This window comes from Podarcis bocagei (genome assembly GCF_964188305.1).
Source record: "Podarcis bocagei genome assembly, chromosome: 5".
Taxonomy (NCBI): domain Eukaryota; kingdom Metazoa; phylum Chordata; class Lepidosauria; order Squamata; family Lacertidae; genus Podarcis; species Podarcis bocagei.
In genome coordinates, this window is record NC_138129.1 from 37793889 (window position 1) to 37801364 (window position 7476).

The window sequence follows — 7476 nt, forward strand, 5'->3', positions numbered from 1 at the left end:
TGGGGCAATTGTGGGGCTGGAGCACCTTTGCTGAGCATCTGATGCCTCACTCTGGAGTATCATCAGTCTCTTAATCACTCTCCAATGCAAGCATCTCATCATCAGTCTGCTCCCCTCTGGCTCTGCTGCTTCTTGGAATCTGCTCTTCTGCTTCTCCTTCCTGTTCAGCTTCTGTGCTAGGTGGTGTGACAGTAGATCTGGATTGTTATACATCAATTCAGGAAAGTTCACGAGGGCTAGTGTTTCCTCCTCTGAGTCATCAGAAAAGCCTATCGCAGTTCCTCTCTTGTTAGCTTTCCTGTGTTCATCAAAATTAACCACACGTCTTGTGCTGACTTTCCCCGTCTTCAAGTTCATCACCTTGTACCCGTTGCTCCCGGGAGCATAGCCAGACATAAGTCTCTTCTGCTATGGAATCTAATTTGTGATGACTCCCCTTGGGTACATGTAACATGCCAAGCACACACACATGACACACGTTAGGTACTTTTCCATGTCAAAGTTTAAAAAGTTTATGTGTGGTTCCCTTGCTTGGCAGTCTATTTTGTAGATACAGTGGTATCTAGGGTTACATATGCTTCAGGTTACAGCCTCTGCTAACCCAGAAATATTACCTTGGGTTAAGAACTTAGCTTCAGGATGAGAACAGAAATCGTGCAGCAGCGGTGCAGCGGCAGCGGGAGGCCCCATTAGCTACAGTGGTGCTTCAGGTGAAGAACAGTTTCAGGTTAAGAACAGACCTCCGGAACGAATTAAGTACTTAACCTGAGGTACCACTGTATATTGCAGTGGCTGCTGTATCTCCCCACATGCTTTTGGGAGGGTCAGAATCGCACAACATGCTCCTAGCTGTTTCCAGAAGAGGAATTTCAGGTGGTGCAAGATAAGCCCATGTTGGTTCAAGGAAAAATAGGTATAAAAAGGATAATTCCTGAATGGCATGATCCAAGTACATTTTGGTGAGAGAACCCCAGAAGAGACTTAAAATCATAAAATTTGCAGCCAAGTAAAGTGTGGAAATATAGCCTGTTAGACCTTTAAAATATTTCTTTTGCATTCCAAAACCTCCCCCTTCTCCCAGCATACTTTTGTTAAGTGAAAAATTGGTTTATGTAGAAACTCTCCAAAGGTTAGGTTCATGTGCTGTTCCATACATCGGTCAGAAAAGTCACAGTCAGTAAAACATAGTTTAGTTCCAAAGTGGTGAAAGTTCCTAAATTATTGGTACAGGAACACAAGAGTGGTTGGCAAGAGCCATGCGGTCAGAGCTGGAGCAACCAGCTCAAAACCTCTTCACACATTGAGCGTCTCATGGAGACGGGGGAGGGGTGAACAATTGCCTTGACTTCCTATATCCTTCCAGGGTAGGGACATAAGAAAGTGGACATAAGTAAGCCTGGCAGGACAACTTAGCATATAGTATTAACCTGTTCAGACTTAATCATGTTGGTTATGTGAGGCTGGTTCTCTGACACTACTCTCTGTCTCCCTGATTTCTAATTATAAACCACACCTCCAAAGTGAAGATGCAGAAGGTGTTTCATGCACTGCTCAGGGTTGTCATGGAAACCCAGATATTCACACAGGTCCTAGACACAAAAGCGTCTTTTGCAGGAACATTGGGAGAAACTCCCAGTTACTAGGAATCCAGATTGCACAGTGGAATGTCCATTGGGAAAATATCACTACTGACTTTTTAAAAATGTAACTCATGCCTTGGAGGGAGGGAGAGAGAGAGAGAGAGAGAGAGAGATACAGATAACACAGATAACACAGATAACACTGACAATATTTAACCCAAGGGAGTGGGGCTTACGGCCCGTGCGCGCACACACACACAGAGGTGTGGCAATGAAATGACAAATTAATGGTCATTTCCTTGTGGCCTGTAAGGAAGAAATTTACAGCAGAATTGTTAACTGGTGTGCTAAATGCTAGTGATCTATCTGAAACCATCTATCTCCTATAAAACAAAAAGAAATACTTTATATGCATAAGGGAGTTAAATTTGCAGCAGTTGCACAGAAGCCAAAAAGGAAGTGTGTTGAAATATCTGTTATAAATTGCCAGCACGCCCATTTGCATCATTTTATTTATGTCTGCCGTTTGGCTGGAAGGAGTTACATAGTAGCTTCTGCTTTTATCGTTATTGTCTTGTTTTAATCTTGCGTACGCATGATACTCCAGTGACCTTGCTGATTAAAAGCTATAAATCTGATTTGTAATTCATTGCCATAACACACACATTTGAGCATCCATAAATTCAAAATAAACATGCTGTAACAACAAACAGGCAACAAAGCAAATTCAATCACCTCTCGCAGGACAGGCATTTCTCTTAGACTTATGAATTTCATGAGCATGGCTCTTTGTTGGGTGAGTTGCACCCTGAATGAGGATAGATCCAGGCACCAGGAGCGGCACCATTTTATTTTGGACTTTCTTTATTTGGGTGTGTCCCCCCCCTTAAAAAACGCAAAAGATGAGGAATTATAAGGTGGGGTTGTGGAAGGAACAGAACGTTTTTTCATAAGGGGTGGGAATGTACTGTTGTGGGTACATTCTGGGATTGTGTTGTGGAAGAATATAAAAATAATGAACCAAAGTAGTACTAAAGACCCACAATTACTGCTTTTTTGGTCATAGTTGCTCAACAAATACAGTGGTACCTCAGGTTACATACGCTTCAGGCTACATACGCTTCAGGTTACAGACTCCGCTAACCCAGAAATAGTGCTTCAGGTTAAGAACTTTGCTTCAGGATGAGAACAGAAATCGTGCTCCAGCGGCACAGCGGCAGCAGGAGGCCCCATTAGCTAAAGTGGTGCTTCAGGTTAAGAACAGTTTCAGGTTAAGTACGGACCTCCGGAACGAATTAAGTACTTAACCCGAGGTACCACTGTAGTGGCAAAAAGGTGGCAGCCAGAAGAGCACTGTTTGAAAGGGGAGGTTTGAAAGCATCTTGTTATTTAAAAAGAGTAACTGTGCAAATGTGAAATGCGAGAAATGAGGATATATTCTTATTATTTAATAAATTTCTATATTGCCCTTCATCTGAACATCACAGGGCAGTTTACATATGCTTATAGACTTGGAGAATAAATGGCGCCCTATTATTGACCCTGCGAATAGAGGAAACCAGCTGGATACCATCAAAGACTCATGGATAGCTATGTCATGATATATTTCAGAAATGAGGTTTGATATTTTAAATTATTGGTTGTAATTTTTAATTTTTGTATAGTTTTATAATTGTCTGATAATGGCTGCAAGCCGCTTTAGTATTTTCTAAATAAATAAAATAATTAAGTTAATCCCAGAATGCAGGTGGTGTGGGGTGTGGATGGGTGCAAAAAGTGAGCTCCCAGGTCTTAAAAGTGGTGGAAGACTGACAGGCAGACTAGATAATATATGACATGTGAAGTGTGTCGCTTCTAGATAGGCCCTAAGCGCATATAATGTTCCACAACAGTGCGGCCCTAAAGACTGCACCAACCTTTTCATTACACACAAGGGGCAATTTACAAGGCAAAACACAAAGCAACTCTTGAGAATACATGTTGGCCATCCCTAAGCATTCACAATCCAATCCATGTTTACTCAGAAGCAAGATTTCAGTGGGGCTTACTTCCTAGCAAGTCTGTTTGGAATGGTAGTATAGCAGCAGAATCATATACATATCCACACAGAGCTAAGTCCCATTTGCTTCAAAAGAGCTTACTCCTAGGAAGCATAGGATTGCTGCCATCTTCATCTTTTTTTAATGGAACTGAATGTGTACTTGCTGCAATGAATAGAATCATCTATCATCTTCAATGAAAGATGCCAGAAGAGGGTTGCATAACTGACAGTTGTAGTACTATTAGTCTGATAGTTATCATAGATCAAAGGATGTTCAAGTAATTATGATTATCATTGCTGTTGCAATAAATCGCTACTGAGAAGATGATGAGTTGTCTGCAGTAGTAACACAGCTGTAAGAAGAAGTAGCCCTCTGGGCACTGGGATTTTTATTATTTTTACTGCTGCTGTCCCTTAGCAATGTTTGGTCATAGTGTCTGTCTGTCTGTCTGTCTGTCTGTCTGTCTGTCTGTCTGTCAGGAAGGGTCACCAATAAGGATGAACATGTCCTTTTCCTGGTCCGAGGGTGTGTGCTTTCCAGAGGCTTCCCTTGCAATCGTGGGGTGTTAAACGGACACCCTATTAAGCACCCAGAGAATCCAGACTTTCTGCTCTGAAATATAATCGGAGTCCTGTAATGATTTCATGCTCTTTATTGTAGCTTGTAAAAAAGTGACTGAATTGCCCCCCAAACCTCAGGCTTTTATATACATTATTTACACAATAAGTCCCATCTGACTGGCTGATTCTGCTTCCCTCCTGGAGCCTGATTGGTCTTTTCCTGCAGGCCAATCAGTTGTTGCATTCTAGGATCGTACTTGCCTATTGTTCTAAGATCCAAGCTTAGTACATAACATGCTCTAAAACCCTAACCTCGATTTGATGCCATTCCCTCTCTAGTTTCAGATGTTTAAGAAAAACTGAGAAGAACTGTGCACAATAAATAAATGCACATAAATTCAATTTTCACAATTCATTCAGCGTGTGTGTGTTTTTGGTGCACACACATAATGCACACCGGAGCAGCAGTGATCCTTGAGCCTCTTCTAAGAACTGGGACATGCAGAGTGCTAATGAATCTGCAAATGCCATTTCTTCCTTAAGATATGCAAGCAACTCCACCTCGTTTCCCTTGTTATGAAAATCCATCTTCTCTATTTTGCAGAAGGACCACTGAATGAAATGAGCCAAATGAAAAGAGCCAATTCCATGCACGCTTCATTGGCTAACTTTTTAGTGGGCTGGAGCAACAGCTCAGATCCCTTTTGTAGCCGACTTCTCCTTTTTCTTACGGAAGACACTGGCAGTCATGTTCCCCACAACTTTCCTGTCTACCTCTTTTCTTAACTAGGCATTTTCACAGCCTTCTCCCATTACCCTGACTAGCCACCATTGTTTTGTTGTTCTGCAGGGTTTTCAATCCAAGAAAGGCGCTGCTTTAGCACATTTATCTCTGGGCAGGTACAGCAAGGGCATAAGCAGCATAAAATGCTGAAGGATCAGAACTGGGCTTGGTGGGGAAACAAACGCCTCATCATTTTTCTTGCCTGCACTCACAAGAAGGATGCCAATTTGTTCAATAAAAACTTTGTATACCTGTTTCACACCTAACAGGCACCAGTTCAAATCAACTGGCCAGAAACCAGAGCTGCCTATGAAAAGAGAATATGTCCAGTATTCTTCTCACTTTGAATGTACTATTTCCTCTCAGGTCTGGCAAAGAATTGAGTCATTCACAGTGTCCTTTACAGCGTGATTAATGGCAATTGAGGAAGCACAAACTAAAATGAGTTAAAAAACAAAACAAAACAAAACCCTCCAAAGAGGTTCTCTGTGAAGGGAGACAGACACATTTTAAAACACTAGCATGGTATTTCTCCAGAACCATAAGAAAGCTTAGGGTGGTGGCTACCTTTCTCCATCCTACTCCCTTCTTCCCAGGGTATGGGGCCATGTGCAGTTTTGCTGCAATCTGACAGCAACACAGGAAGGGATACATACACAAGCAAACTATCACCATGTACGTCAGGACCTTAACCACAATTTGAGTGGAGCAGCAAGCACACCAGCATTTCACAGGACAAATCCTAGAAGCCCTGTTGAGTTCAACAGATCTTGCTTATCTTAGCTGAGACGTCTTTTTCCCAGCTAAGTGTATACAGTACTTCAACCTTAGCTTTTCAAAAACAACAGCAGGCATGCCCTGAGCTCTTGTGCCTTTGGAATCTAATCTTCACCCTGACTGAATTTTGCAGAATTGCTGGGACTTCGCTTTTGTGTGTTGCCAAGCATCATGACCTTTCCTCCAAGGATATCAGTGGCTGTCCTGCTTATCCCAACATGTCTCTAATGTAGGTGAGGTAGACACTAGGTCAGTCACTTATAAGGTGGCTTGCCCAGGATCGTCTGATTATCTTCATGGCTCAACAGGAATTTCAACCCACACCTCCCTGGTCCACATCCCATATTCTTTCCACACCAGCTCTCACCAGTGAGAAAAGAATGGGATTATTCACACCTCTCTAAAGTGCATTAACCATTAATTCACTGGTCTTTTGTCAATGTTGCTTAGACAAACCAGAGTGATATGCAACTAAGCCAGACTCAGAGAACAGTCACTGAAAGGGGTGAGCATGACAGTTAGGTCCATTAATTTCAGCTGATCTACTCCAAGTAAAGTTTAACGGAATACCACCCATAGTGATTGTCCTCAAATCTCTATCTCCACTTCTGGCTCCCCAAACTTGCTTGCTCTACCAAGCCACACTCCAGTCCTGCTGCTGACTTGGGTTTTGTAACCACAGCAAAACTTGCTGTGTAGGCAGGAGATTTATGTGTCATGCTGAGCAACAAACCAACTCACAAGGTAGACCTACAAAGAGGACTCAGAAAATACTGCTCCTTTTAGATAAATCAAACAAGTACTCTTTCATGAATTCCTGAGTTACCAAATGACTCAGCTTCACAAGGGGAGCTTGCAATTATCCTTATTCACTAGACTATCCCAAGATCCAGCAGCCAAAGACTCCTCTCTTCATCCCCTGCAGTTGAAGCCTCCATGTGAAACCCAGAGTCCCTTGTAAACTCAGAACAGAGCAAATACTACACACTCCCAATTAGACAACAACTCTGGCACAGGGAAAACAATAAAGAAAGGTGCTAAGAAGTGCATGTGCACAGTGGCGTAGCGTGGGGGGTGCCAGGGGGGCAGGCTGCACCGGGCGCAACATCTGGGGGGGGGCGCGCTCGCTGCCTCCGGAGTCGCCGAAGAGCCTCGGGCGCAGGCTGTAGCAGAGCCGCATGTCTCGCGGAACCGACGAGCTGTGCGCGCGTCCGGGCTGAAGGCGCCCGGCAGGCAGCGGCTCTCAGCGCTCGCCGCGGAGGACGCGCCAGGCAGCCCCTCCTCACAGCCCCGCCTCCGCCGGTGCTGCTGCAGCTGCTGGGCCGTTGCATTTTCCTCGCCTCTCTGCCCCCCTCCTCCTCCGGGCAAGCGGCGTCGTTTGGGCGGCAGCGCCAGCGGCAACTCGCAGGTTAGGGGTTAGGGGGGGCGCAAATTACGTGCCTTGCCCCGGGTTAGGGGGCGCAAATTACTTGCGTTGCCCCGGGTGCTGACAACTCACACTACGCCGCTGCATGTGCATGTTTCTTGGCTAGGCAGTGCAGTGCTAATGGAGGAGGAGGGTGACAATGTCACTCTATGGCAGTGACATCTTTGGAGCCAAGACAATAAGTATTATATAGAAAAGGTCTGGGGGACAGCATAAAATGGAACATGATGCAGTGGAGTCTGCAGAATAGTCATAAAGGAGTGTAGTAACATGGTGCTGAGAGCAAAGGAGAAAGCACAGGGTCACT